Raw genomic sequence first — 15,248 nt, forward strand, 5'->3', positions numbered from 1 at the left:
GGAAGGACTGGCTGGAAGAAGGGACTGTGTTGTAGATTTGTGCTTCTGTGCTGTGCTCTGTAGTGGGGAGCGGGGAAAAGTGCTGCCCACAAGAAATGAACGTGTGTTCCAGGTTTGGGGAGCTCTACACCCCCCGGTATTACACAACATATATATATAAATAAATACACTCACCGGCCACACTATTAGGCAGACCCTGCTAGTACCAGGTTGGACCCCCTTTTGCCTTCAGAACTGCTGTAATTCTTCAAGGTATAGAAGGTGCTGGAAACACTTCTCATGGATGTTGGCCCACATTGGCATGATGGCATCACGCAGTTGGTGCAGATTTGTCAGCTGCACATCCATGATGTGAATCTCTTGTTCCACCACATCCCAAAGGTGCTCTACTGGATTGAGATCTGGTGACTGTGGAGACTGTTGAGAGTCCAGTGAGCTCCTTGTCATGCTCAAGAAACCAGTGGGAGATGATGTGAGCTTTGCGACTTGGTGGGGTATCCTGCTGGAAGGAGCCATCAGAAGATGGCGGCCATAAAGGGATGGATGGACATGCGGTCAGCAATGATACTCAGGTAGGATGTGGCATTTAAACGATGCTCAGTTGGGGTCCAAAGTGGGCCAAGAAAATATCCCTCATACCATCACCTGCCTGAAGTGTTGATACAAGACAGGATGGACCCCTGCTTTCATGTTGTTGACCCGACCGTCTGAATGTCGCAGCAGAAATCGAGACTCGTCAGACAAGGTGACATTTTCCTGATCTTCTATTGTCTAATTTTGGTGAGCCGTGTGAATTGTAGCCTCAGTCGGCTGCTCTTAGCTCACAGGAGTGGCACCCACTGTGGTCTCCTGCTGCTGTAGCCCCCCACCTGCTTCAAGGTTTGATGTGCTACGTGTTCAGAGCTGCTCTTCTGCACATCTCACTTGTAACGAGTGCTTATGTGAGTTCCTGTTACGTTTCTATCAGCTCACACCAGACTGGACATTCAACTCTGACCTCTGGCCCATAGAACTGCCACTCACTGATATTTTCCCTTTTTCGGACCACTCTCTGTAAACCCTCGAGATGGCTGTGCGTGAAAATCCCAGTAGATCAGCAGACCAGCCCGTCTGGCACCAACAGCCATGCCACATTCAAAGACACTTTAGTCCCCTTTCTTCATTGTCATTCTGATCCCCAGTTTGAACTTCAGCAGGTGGTCCTGACGGGGTCTACACATTGAAATGCTTTGAGTTGCTGCCATCTGATTGGCTGAATAGATATTTGTGTTAATGAGCAGTAGAACAGTGCCTTTCCTGTCTATCTATCTATCTACCTAATCCTGCCGACTATGCTATCTATCTATCCATCTATTAATTACATATTGCCTTTCATTTCTATCTATCTATCTATTATATAGTGCCTTTCATATCTATCTATCTAATCCTGCCGACTATGCTATCTATCTATCTATTGATTATATAATGCCTTTCATTTCTATCTATCTATTATATAGTGCCTTTCATATCTATCTATCTAATCCTGCCAACTATGCTATCTATTGATTATATATTGCCTTTCATTTCTATCTATTATATAGTGCCTTTCAAATTTATCTATCTAAACCTGCCAACTATGCTATCTATCTATCTATTGATTATATAGTGCCTTTCATATCTATCTATCTAATCCTGCCGACTATGCTATCTATTAATTATATATTACCTTTCATTTCAATCTATCTATCTAACTATTATATAGTGCCTTTCATATCTATCTATCTAATCCTGCCGACTATGCTATCCATCTATCGATTATATATTGCCTTTCATTTCTATTTATCTATCTATCATGTCACCAGAGAGTGACCATGCATTACATATAAACAGCTGTTTCCCTTCACTCTCTACAGGTGACAGTCCCCCAGTTATGTCCACTTTTTCCCATGTTGTCTTCTCTCCTGCCTTTCTCTGAAGGTTGACATGACTGGACTGCAGCCCACCCTGAGCCACCTGATTGTGGTCCAGGAATGTGAGTGCAGAGATTGGTGTCACTGTTTTCTAATCCTGCCCATCTGTTACCATGTCTTGCTGTTGTCGCCTTTGCTCAGCGGGAGCTCAGTGAGGTGTTGCTGTCCCCAGCTGGACTCCTGGATTAATTCTCTCCACAGCCTCATAACATCAAATGAGGGTCCTAATGATCTGCTGTGATCTTTTAACTAGGAGAGGATTATGGTGTGGATGAAGGGCTCAGTCGAGTGAGCACAAGAGTCATTAATTGTAATCAATTGTTTACTTCAAGGGGACTGGCTGACATGAGGCCACTGACACAGGACAGTTGGCAGTTTCACCAACAAGAAAGAAAGAAAGAAAGAAAGAAAGAAAGAAAGAAAGAAAGAAAGAAAGAAAGAAAGAAAGAAAGAAAGAAAGAAAGAAAGAAAGAACTCTGTGATGCACTTCTAACAGGACTGCCGAAGGAAGTCGTCAGTTAACGGCAGTGAGTGCAGAATGCAGCAAGCCCAATAGAAAAGACAATCTGGGCTCCTCACCCCAGTCTTAGCGTTGTGACAATGGCTACCCGTGTCCTTTAGAACTGATTTCAAATTCTCCTAATGACACATAAAGCTCTAAATAATCGTCTTCTTACTCCATCCTAGAGGTCCCGTCCACCTACAGTACATTCCAAGTCATAAATCTTAGACCTTCTAGTGGTGGTCTGCTTCTTATTTCAAGAACTAAGTGCTGATGTGGCCATTTGCTGGTATGCATCAGAACTCGTCTGTACTTTGTCAGTAGAGATGTGGAAGGCTAACACTGCGGGTCATTTTACGAGACCCCTAAAAACCCTTCTTTTTCTTCTATTTTATTTTGGCTTCATTTTAGTTCTTCTCCTCTTACATTAACCCTTAATCCACCAGAACCGGTTATAGTCGGTTTGTAGTGTAATCTGCCAGCACACCGGAGCTGATCAGTCCGTGCCGTCATTTCGTTGAGCAGCCAGCTCGTGAGCACTGGTGCCCCCTAGTGAATCAGCCGCTACACTAGACCAGCCTGCCAGCCTCAGCGTTGGCCTCTGTGTGCGGCCAGTCCAAGCACAGTTGGCACAGTCGGTGATTTACTGAATGTCATCAATGGCGTCCGTTGTCACCTTGAACATATCATAAGAGATTGTTCCAGTAGAACAAGAGATCCTTGCATGAAATAAATACCTGCTTTCCATTAAAATGTCACTTTTTTGGGGCAAATTGTGACTTTTCCTTAAAAAGTGCAGCAAAAAAGTATGTGCGGTCTGGGGGGTGCAGCAGTCAAGCAGAGCACCTCAGAGACATTCAGGCGTTGCTGATTCAACAGCATGATGGCTTGATGCTTAACGTGACCATTCATTCAGGATGTTTGGCACGGAGGCAACCATCAGCTGGGGCTCGGTGGACTGGTGTGGGCAGAGCAGCCAAGTGACCCCACCGATGACTTCTCAAGTTGTGTCATCTGCGGCTCTCTAGACTTTCACTCCTCCTCCTCAGAATGGTGGCAGTCAGTCAATGTTCTCATTAGTCAACCTGATTATCGCTAACTGCCTGCTTTGGAATGTCTTGAGTATCTGAAATATAAAATAAGAGCCATCTCTGAAAATTGGGAGCATTTATTATGCGGACTGGGAGATGAGCGGCTGGAGTGCAACTAAAGATATGAATTAGGAGGCGAGCAAATAAAACAGTGAGCACAAAGAGAATAAAGTTTGGGAAATAATTTGTCGAGGAAATGGATGTCATAAAACCAAAGAGCAAAAGAGAGAGCGGTCCGGCACACTTAGGCATGCAGGCAGCATAAAGACGATTGATGGGGCAGCAGAAGGAACGGCGACCTGCGAAAGAGACAAGGGGGGGCCGATCAGACAGACTCTCACCGCGCGTTTATGGACGCATTTGTTTTCATTTTCAAGAAAGTAATCGACTTCATTTGAACAATATCTGCCACAAGTGAATGAAGAAGAATAAAAGAGAAAAATAGAGAAGAGAAAACGTCAGGACAAAGAAAAAACACCGGAGAACGTAGAGGAGGAGATAATGGGGCACTGGAAAGAAAAGAAAAGAAAGGCAAAGAAAGGCACTATATAACAGACTGATGTACAGAGAGATGGAAAAGGCACTGAGTGACAGCGACTTCTATAGAGAGCCAGAAAAACAGACAGAGGGAGTGAAAAAGGAAAACCGGAAACGCGCTATATGATAGATAGATAGATAGATAGATAGATAGATAGATAGATAGATAGATAGATAGATGAAAGGCACTATATAATTAAAATACAGATAGATAGATAGATAGATAGATAGATAGATAGATAGATAGATAGATAGATAGATAGATAGATAGATAGATGAAAGGCAATATATAATAGATAGATATCTCATATCTCAGCTTGAAAAACTGACTGAGAAACAGAAATATGAAAGGCACTCTCTAGTAAATTAATAGTACCATATATAGATGTGAAAGGCACTATATACTGAAATAAATAGAAAGGTGCTATATAAGCTTATCAATTTATGTTGGAAAATGATATATAATAAATGTAAATTATTCTGTATTTTGGATGCATTTGAAAGTTACTATATAAGGGGACAGTTAGATAGATAGACAGATATATCGATAGATGAAAGGTGCTATATAATAGATAAGGCACTATATAAGATATCGTTGTGTAAGGCGCTTAATGACACCTACGCTATTATGGACTTTACTGCTCGTCCTTTGAATCCTCAGATGGCCCCCCAGCTTTGCCCCCGTTGCTCCGATGGTCTGCTTTGCTTTTTTTCTGTTTTCTTAGCCCGACTCTTTCCGGTGTCTTGAATGTTTCCAGTGATGTTTTTGATGTTTTCTTATTTTTATTTTATTCTCCATTCTCGGTTTGATGTGACTCGGAGTGTCCGTCCCTGCGCGTATTCAGGACGAGGCGCCCTTTCGCACTTCCCCCTTTGTGTTCCTATAAATGTCAGTTAACTCTTTGTATTTGTTTTAATTACCGCAGCGTTTGAAATATTCATTTTTCATTATGTGTATTGATTATTCTATTAAAGGGAAAATGTCTGCGTCCAGCTGCCTGGCTTAATAGGAAAAGTGCGAGCATATGCCAGCATTTAAGAAAGAAACGCGCGTCTCCGAGGACTCGAACAATGCAACACAATATCCCCCGAAACGAATGAAATGACTTAAACAGTCCATTGTGTTAAATATGAATGAGCTGTTATTGTCGAGCCCAGTATGAGAGGATCCACGGCCATGTCGATTAGCCACATGATTAAGCAGATGACACGGGGATGCCGCAGAGGTGAATAGAAGGAGCCTTCTGTCACTGCGTCCCTAAGGCCCCTCAAACAAGGCGCTTAGAAAATGGGCCTGTTGAAGTAAATTGAGTGCGAAAGTGATGAATACGAGGGCTGCACTTACTAACGAGGGGCCGCCGCTTGTTTGGAAACATCCCAGCGCAGACAGGAGATCCGAAAAAAAAAAAACCGAAGAAGCCGTCAAATTGGACGGAGGAGGCGCACCGGCATATCGACATGAACGGGAGCGACTGGCGACGTCACTTAAGTGAAAAGGGCGACTGGTGAGCTGATTGTGTGTGACGAGCACAAGTCCGCCAGTCAGTCAGTCCGTCTGTCTGTCGGTTAAGTCCTTCCATTTTTATTGGATTCTTTGCCAGCACTGCACTCGGTTGGCCGTGTAGCCCTTCATCTTAAGCAGCACCCGCCGTCATCGTCATCATCATCATCTTCATGCACATCGGGTTCTTGTATTCTTTCATTAATTAAGGCAGAGCTCGTGTATTGTAAGCAGCCCGAGCTGTTCAGCTAAGCCAGGCTGTATTATTATTATTATTATTATGTAAATTGGTTTTAAGAGGATTCTGGGTAATGATACATAATGTCACCCAGGAGTGTCTGAAGGGCACAGCTGCCGAGTGTTCATTGGGGGTGTGTGTGTGCGTGTTCATTGTTATGAGGGAACCCCTTCTTTGTGCCCCCCCCCCATATACCACGTCATAGGTTCGCTTCAAAGTTGACTGCAGTACTGCTGTGTGTCCTCCAGGTGGTGCCTTCCTCATATTTCCCCTTAGCTCCTGTTCTGCGGCCATGTGTCATTATTAATTATTATTATTATTACTATTATCGCTCATCATTTGAATGAGGCCTTTGATTTTGAGATTCACTTGGTTCCATTTCTTTGGTTTATCCAAATGGAGCCCAGGCAGGTGAAGTGACTTGCTCAGGGTCACACAGCACAGTCAGTAGCCTCAGAGCCTTAGCCAGTATGTCACAGGTCTGCCTGTTCTATGGTCTCGTGAAGGGCTGGACGGCCAGATGTCTCCACTTTCTTTGAGGATTGTGGACATCCACAATATTACTTACCCCTCTCTCCTCAATTGTTCTGCGCCTTTTCCATTTATAATTTCCTTTATCGATGAGTTATTACATTTTCTCAAATGTATTTGTCCATTTTTGCTCCGTTATGATGGACCCCTTCCTTGTACCCCCCCTGCACCAAATGGACTGTCAGATTCATGTCACACTAACTGAAGTACTGATGGCGTTCACCCCTTGAGTGTATTGAGGCGTCCTCAAGATGGCGCCCTTTCTACGCTCCTCCTGGCTGCTGTTATGATGCCGTCCAGTAAAGGGCTGGGTGACCAGATGTTTGGAGGACCGTGGACATCATGGATTTTCATGACCTCTTTCTCCTCTCCTGTCGTGTACTTTTCCCCCTTTGAACGCTCCAATTTCGAGAAGTCGTTTCAAATTTCCTTTCTTATTTATTTTTTTTCCCTTTTGCTCTGTCACGATGGCCGCGTTAAAGTACTTTGATCTGAATTGAATCTGAGCGCTCCTCACCCGGCCCCCCGAAGTGGAGGTGTGGGTCGATGTCCTGTCACAAAGCATTTCACAAGAACTCCTTGTCAGTCCGTTGAATTCTTTGTGCCAGACAGCTGAAGGTCTGCTCCTAGTTTGTGTATCCCCTTGCTGGGAATGGAGCAACCAAAGCCCCCCAACCCCAAACACTCCCCTCTTATGTGCAGGGTCTGAGTGTAGTGACTGATGTGTCCCCTAGATGGCGTCCTTCCTATGCATCAAATACTTCAGGTGCCCTGCTGACAGAATGAGGGTCCTGAAAGCTCCACCCACCAGGAGGCCTGAAGGCTCGTCGCTGCACCAACGCCACCTGCTGGCATGGTGACTGCTGTGCCCAACTGAGCCGTGCCCACCGCAGAGGATCCAGAGCCAGTCTGTCTGTTCACATACTGTAGTATCGTGCAGTTCTTGACCTGTCCCGCCGTCGTCCCGTATTTCTCTATATGTTGCATTGTGGTCCTGGAGAATGTTAATGCACTATGGTGTATGGATGATATGACAATAATGTCACTTGCCTTGACTTGACAGTCACCCCCACCACTGTGTCCTGTTCTGTGGTGCTGTCCATGACACTCAGCGAGCTCCACCAGGAGGCCTGAAGGCTTGTCGCTGCAGCAACGCCACCTGCTGGCACGGTGACTGCTGTACCCTATTGAGCCGTGCCCACCGCAGAGGATCCACAGCCAGTCTGTCTGTTCACATATTAATATTTCATATTTGTAGTATCGTGTAGCTCTTGACCAGTCCTGCTGTTGTGTCTCTAGATGTGGCATTGTGGTCCTGGAGAAAGTCACTTCATGCCCTGTATGCCGCAATATGGTGTATGGATGATATGACAATAATGTCACTTGCCTTGACTCGACAGTCACCCCCACCACTGTATCCTGCTCTGTGGCACTTGCTGCCCAGTAATCATCAGCAGCAGCCCGTCCAGAGCTCAGCTGGTGAGCTGGTCAGTCTCTGCGGCCCCCTCATCTCAGGCATCAGGAGTCTTTACCCTGCTGGGACGTTCAGGTAACTAATCGGCCTTTAAATATGTCTCTGAGGAAATGGCGCTAATTAGACTTGGAATTTACTGCCTTCACTTTTATTGACTTGTCCCACTTCCTCGATAATTAACTAACGAGTCAAGTAATGAGCTATGTCAGTCAGTCCTGCTGTTCAATTAAGCTACAGAATCAATTATTGAAAATGGGCAGGTAGCCTCGCCCGGCGTATTTGTGGACCGTTAAGAGTAAAGCAATTACAGCTTTGGGGGGGGGGGAACGGCACCTCAGCCATGACAGACCACCGGACCTGCCTGACAAGAGCAATTATGAAGCAGAGATAGCGGCGGGCACTTACTGACCTCCAGGCTTGCACCCGTGTCTGGGGAGGGGGTGCCCCCCCCCTTCTGGCAGCTCCTGATGAAGCAAATGAAATGTTAGCTCCGTGCCAGAGCTGGACAAGGGTGCAGGCGATGGGCCGCATGACTCCAGACTCCAGGAGGTGACCCCCCGGGGTGCAATGATAAAGCTGGACGGCCGTTCTAGGGAATGAATCTCCGATGGAGTGGAGCGCCAGCCCACCAGGTGGCACCGATTCACTCCGCTGTGTTTTTTTTTTGTCGTATTTCCCGATCGATCCATGTTGCTGTCTGCTCTTTTCCCAGCACTGACTGCAGTACAATGGGGTCTCGGGTTACGAGTGCAAACACAACGTCCCCATTTCTCTTTCCATGTGCCTTCTGATTTATCTATATAAATGTAATGAATTATTATTATTATTATTTATGTGGACACTTCATCCTGCCACTCGCAAAGGAAGTTTGGGTTATTTCATAAAAGGATTTTGCAAAGATATTACCTGCTGTGGTGGTGGGTGTCATCGTGTACCCCCATGACAGCTAGCGAGGGGACAGCTCAAGTACGTCTGCAATCACAAGAACCCAACAAAAGCTGAAATCCCAAGCAATCCCAATCCCATGTCACAATAAGACGCCGGAAACATCAAAGGTGTGGGGCAGCCACCCGTGAAATATCCCTGACTGCAAAAAATGGGAATTTGTGAATGTCTAAAACAGAATCGATTTGAGTTTGGTAAAATGGCGGCTTTAAAGGCTGAGATCGGAAGTTACATTATCTGGATCAGGGCCGGAAGTGATGCTGTGGAGACCAGAAGTGACGTCAGCCGAAGTGCCAGTACCAGAAGTGGCATTGTCAATGGCGCCAGTACCTAGTGGGATTTCCCAAGGATAGATGGAGAGAGAATGTTAGCACAGCTCACCATCACCTGGTCTGGCGAGGTACTACGATTATTTTAGCCCTCTAGCCGTCTCCCATGTTCACATGTGGGACACCCAATATGAATTCCAAAAAGCAGAGGAAAAGGGGCAGAAAAAGTCAGAAAATGAAAATAATCAAAAACGAAATGGATGCAGGAGAACTCCCCATCAATGAACCGCAAGGGACTCTGGGTCTCCCTTTGCCTTAATAGGGCTAAGTGAAGTCCCTTGCTGTGAAGGACAGGTGGGTCCACCTCTTTGGGGTAATATCCACGAAACTCAAGGACCCTGGGAGAATCTTATATATAAACGTCTACACGTGGAAGTGTCTGTCTGTCTGTCTGTCTGTCCGGCCTGGAAGTACGAGGTTACAGCGTGACACTCAAAAAAAGTGACTCTGTCGCCAAAGTGAAACCACTGAGAAAAGAGAAACTCACTTAGCTGCTACTAGACAAGCGAGGTGATTGATTGATTGATTGATTGAGTGCCAGAATCCATGGTTTCTAGGAGGCTTTTTACACAGCTAGTACAATACAATACAACACCATTTATTTTTGTGTAGCCCACAATCACATAAGGAGTGACGCAATAGGCTTTAACAGGCCCTGCCGTTTGACAGCCCCCCCAGCCTTGACTCTCTAAGACGACAAGAAGAAACTCCCAAAAATGGAAGAAGACCTGGGAAAGGCAAAGAGAAACCCCTTTGCAGGTAGGCTGGGTGTCAATACAACACAATATATAGAACAGGACCCCATAATCCTCAATCCAATATGACAGGTACAGAGCAGAATTCAACAGGAGTTGACATCCCATAATAGGATTTGGATTACACAGGCATATAGAAACTGAATAATCAAAAACGTGAGCATAAAGAAAGGAATCAAAAATGGACAACATAAAATCAGCAATTGAACCTCAGCCTTGGGGAGGAACACTGACTGAAGTTTAACAAATAAGACGTTGCCTAAAAGGAGGTCCTGCAGCAAAAGAAGCCCCCGAAAACAACAAGGCTCAATCAACCAGACGTCTCAGAAAATGAAAACGGGGCAATGCAAAGAGCCCAGCACTGCTTACCACTCCAAGTACAAAGTCCATGATGCCCTCATCTGAGCCTTCTCACCTCTCGCCGTACGTAGCCAGGAGGATTGAGGAGTGGAGATGCTAGGGTGGTCTCGCACCAGAGGGGGACTCCATCTGTAAAATACAAGGAATGGAGGCACGTTTAGAAGGACGGAGCATACATTTGAACTCCTAATGGAAAAAAAGACAAATCTGAAGAAAAAGAATATACAAATGTCAAAAACAACAATAAACACACGTTAACCCTAACGTCTCCAGAACCCCAAAATCCCTCCATCCACCACGTGACTCAGCCACTTATCCCATGTGTCTGTGTCCCTCTCTGAAATTTCTGCCAAATTTGCCCTTAACGAGTTTTTTGGTCTGTTTTAACGGGTATTTTATGTTTCGTTGTCAATTTTGAATTATTTTTTCATTCTTGTGTGTCTATTTTCAAACAGCATTCTGGGAGTTTAAATGTGCTCTGTGGGTGGAGCTCCAGGAGGCGGGGCCACCCTACTGTCACTTCTGTTGGGTCCTCCTTCTGGGATGAGGGTCTCGCCAGGAGGGCATTGAGTTGAGGTGAGTGTTGGAACTTCTTCATGTTTCTGGTTCCTTGCATATTTCTTTTTATTTTTGTGCTCCATTCTGATTATTGGATTTTGCTTGTGATTCGTGTGATGCGGTTATTTACCATGGATTGTCTTTAGGGAGACTGCTTTTCAGTTTTATTAGTAAATATCCTTTATTTATCAGAACACTTTGTTTGACTTGTCTTTACCAGCCAGAGATCGAAGGTTCTCTCCTTTGTTATATTTTGGGACTTTTAAAGTCAGCTCTCCATTTTTTGGGCCTAGCTCCAGCTGAAGCCAGCAGGTAGTAGTTGAGACTTAGACGGTGTAAAGTAAGCTTCTCCTGGGCTGGTCATGGCACGGTAGGCTCCTGGCCTGCCTTATGGTCATTTCGAAGGCCTCAGATCTCCACCTCACAACACATGACCTGGTTGAAGAGTAAAGCCGAGATCTGCTGCACTAATTATTGTATCATTTCAAACATTTCATTCAAGTCACCTCCTAATCTTCATTGACTTGATCCAATGTGACTTACGACATTTGAGATTGAACTGGTGGCACTTTTTTTTCCCAGCTGGCGCACACACACACACCATTTTAACAATATCTTTACTCTGTTTAGGACTCAGATAAGCTCCACTAAACCTCCCACCAGACCCCAAGGACCCAGCCCAGGATTAAGCATGTTAGTCGGTGACATGACATGACAATATATTTACATTTCTGTCTTAAGTGAGGTCTTTGATGATCAGCTGTTGTCACACACGTGTGACTAGGAGGGAGCTGAAGTGACCATGTGAAGGTAAGCTAAGGGGTGGCGGGGTACACTAAACCTAATTCTGTTATCTCTGCGGACCAAACACCGGATATCCAGTCTGATTCCACATTGATGACATCATTTCCGGTTCTGGCACCATGATGACGTCACTTCTGTTTCTGGTGCCAAGATAACGTCACTTCCGGTTCTAGCACCAAGAACGATGTGAATTCTGGTTCTGGCGCCAAGATGACATCACTTCCGGGTCTAGAACCTCTAAAGCTGCCATGTTTCCTGCTTAACAGCAGTTCAGTTGAGGACTCCATTCAATGCACACGAGTGCCATTTCCAGACCCATTTGCAGCCAGGGACAATATATGGGTGGCTGCCCCAAACCTTTTTGTGTGTCATTTCACAATGTCCATCTTCTGCGGGTTTGGGGTCTTTTCTCTTGGGCACAGACCTCACTGGATGTCTATGCTTTTCTTCCAGTCCTTGGTGTGAAGGCGGTCATGCCCATCCTACTGACTGGTACATTATGTGGCTGAGGCTCCATTCTGCCAGTTTAGAACATTCTAGCAGCCAGCTGTTCTTCACGTCCTTGAGGTCCCTGTCTTACAGTCCTCAGATTGTCACAGCTGCTTGGTCTCATTTCTGTATCGAAGTGCACTGAATATCCAAGATGTGCCACACATACATGTTGTCGTCGACGGAGGGAAGGCACAGTCCACAAAAACGAAATGCTGGGGTCCCAACCAGATCAGCCATTTTAGTAGGTGCGGTGTCCTCAAAATGAGCAACAACAAGGTGTTAAGGAAACGACGAGTAGGAAAGCAAAGCAGGGTGGGTTAGGGTGGGCTGATGCTCTCCCGGATGGTCATTAGTCAGATGGGCACTGCCTTCTGCAGTCGGCCTTCTCTACTTGAGTGACTCTTAACCTTTCTTGAGTCAAGGACCCCTTAAAGAATCTGATGAGAGTTATGGACCAGAAATATCCACATAAACACAACTTTGCATGCAACAAATATAATGGACTTTCATTATCAAGATTTGACTGTCTCGTACATTTAAATGACATACACAAAGTATTGTTAAAGTTAAAGGCAAACAATCAAACAAAAATATTCCTTTTATATGCAAAAAGTAACGGCTGCTCATTATAATTAGGAAATACGCTCCTCTTGTGCAAATTCAAACAGATCTGCTACTCCTATGTCTTCTACTACCACGACTACCATTACTACCTCTACTTGAAATCAACAGCACCGTAAAGGCCGTATAGTCTCTCTATTATAAAAGACAATCCTGAGACGAGACGAGACTATCGCCATGAGATTTTCTCAAGTCCCGCCCTCCTCACAAGCCACGCCCTCTCACGGTCCTCTCACCTCTCATTGGTGTCAATGCTTTTGTCAGACTCCGTTCCTGTGCTCTCATCTCAGCTCTTATAAATTTGAAGTTTCCAATTAAAGAAGACGTATTATGTCCAAATCTTATTGAAGAATTTCATCCCGAAGGGTTATACACAATACAATTTATTTTTGTGTATAGCCCAAAATCACACAAGAAGTGCCGCAATGGGCTTTAACAGGCCCTGCCTCTTGACGGCCCCCCCCCCAGCCTCGACTCTCTAAGAAGACAAGGAAACACTCCCAAAAAAAAAAGGGGAAAAAATGGAAGAAACCTCCGGAAAGGCAGTTCAAAAAGAGACCCCTCTCTAGGTAGGCTAGGCGTCAAAAAGAAGAGGGGTCAGCACAACACAATGCACAGGAAAGAACAAATCCTCAATACAGTATCAAAATAAAAATTTTAGAAGTACGGAGTAGAATTTAACAGTAGATGATATCCCATAATAGGATTTGGATTTGTTTAGAGTCTTGGAGACCTCCGCTATCAAGCTGCCTCCCCCTATTGGCCATTTGACAGCTGAGACAGCCAATCTGATGACAGGACCCCTCTACCTGACAATTCCTGCGATCCTCCATCAGGGATGACTTTATCTTAGGCAGGCAAAACAACTTGGCAGGTGGGCCGTGGCACCAAGTGGCACATTTGAGTACCGAGAAGAGAAACAGAATAGGTGAGGGTGAGTAACAAATTCTAACTGTCATGTTACTTATGTTTTAGTGCTAATGACTGACAACAGAGACGCAGTCTGCACAGTTAATCAGCAGCTCTAGTCAGGGTGTCCTAAACTGAAGTTGTGAGTCTGGAAAGCTGAGACCGAAGGGGCATCTCTTATAGTAGCAGGCAGACCAGTCCACAGTTTAGGGGTCCTGTAACTACAAGCTCAACCTCCCACTGTTATTTTATTAATCCTTGGAATCAGAAGCAGACCACCATCTTGATATTTTAATGTGCGCTCTGGTTTGCAAGTCATGATAAGTTCAGACAAGTAAGCCGGACCTCGGCCATTTAATGCTTTATATGTTAAAAGGAGGATTTTGAAATCTGCCCTATCAACAGAAGAAATGAGTACACTGGCAATCCTAGCACCGAGAAACGATGAAGTCAAACGAATTGATGTGAAAATTGTCGATCAGTTACATGCCAAATTGATTAAATGCGTATCAATAGACTCTGCTGAGACAGTTGGTGGTGATGGTGAGGAAGATGAAAACATCAACTTACAATATCATAAAGAATACCTACAACCGTTAACACCGTCTGGTCTTCCACCACATAAATTACTGTTGACAGGAGGACGTATCGTAACATTATTGCGTCATTTATGTCTGAGTGATGGGATATGCAATAGGAGAAGATAAGTTGTATTGAAAATTGGGTGAACAATTCTGACATGTAAAATGTGAACAGGCGACAAGAAAGGTAATGGTGTCCATCTAACATGAGACACCAAAGGAGATCTCGATATGCCATTCCTATTAAAACATTTACAGTTTCCCGTTAGAATAACTTTTATAAAGGCAATTAACAAATCATAGGGACAAAAATTCAAAAAAGTCGGTTTGTTTATTAGAGAGAAAGAAACGAAATTCACTCACGAGCAGTTAGACGTTGTCACTATGAAAGTCCAAACACGGAATCAAAATTCAATGCAAAATTGACGTAAAGTTAATTCCAAATATTGTTTTTATTGAAGTTTTACAGTAAAAGTGTAAGTTAAAAAGTATTTGCGTGTTGATTTCAAAGCAAAAACAAAACAAAAATGTGTAATGCAATGAAAACTGCTCCATATTATTCTACCAATGTGCAATATAGACCTTAAGTCAACAAGTGCAATTTGTGTATTTATTACTATTCGGTTTGTTATTATTTTCTCTCTTCTTGTCTTTTTAACTCTTATTCCTCACACTGAGTCGATTGCACCTTCAATTTTGTTGTTCCTTTGTAAAACTGACAATGACAATAAAGATCTATCTATCTATCTATCTATCTATCTATCTATACCAACAACGCAACATGAAACATCATTTTATTTCAATTTATTACATTTTACTATTTTTTAACTATGATTAATTACACACTCTAATGCAAAACAGTTCTATTATGCATATGTAACAATTCACACAAAAATAACAATCTGTTTAAATTGTACATCCGCATCCCCATATGCGAGGGGCAAAACCGCAAAGTGGCTAGCAGGTAGCGCCCACCTGGGGGTTGGCAAGCGAAGTGATCAGGGGGCAGAGCACCCTAGTGAATATAAATGTTAATTTTTATCTGACCCTCACGGACCCCTGACACCCATT

At 44.3% G+C, this 15,248-nt stretch overlaps 1 protein-coding gene across 1 annotated transcript in view; it reads right to left on the reverse strand.

The window, feature by feature from the left end:
* Nucleotides 1-15,248, reverse strand: part of tmem14ca (transmembrane protein 14Ca) — a 1,114,298-nt gene that overhangs the window by 872,131 nt on the left and 226,919 nt on the right. The gene's annotated exons all lie outside the window — the stretch shown is intronic.

The sequence above is a fragment of the Erpetoichthys calabaricus genome, chromosome 6 (genome assembly GCF_900747795.2).
Source record: "Erpetoichthys calabaricus chromosome 6, fErpCal1.3, whole genome shotgun sequence".
NCBI classification, from domain to species: domain Eukaryota; kingdom Metazoa; phylum Chordata; class Cladistia; order Polypteriformes; family Polypteridae; genus Erpetoichthys; species Erpetoichthys calabaricus.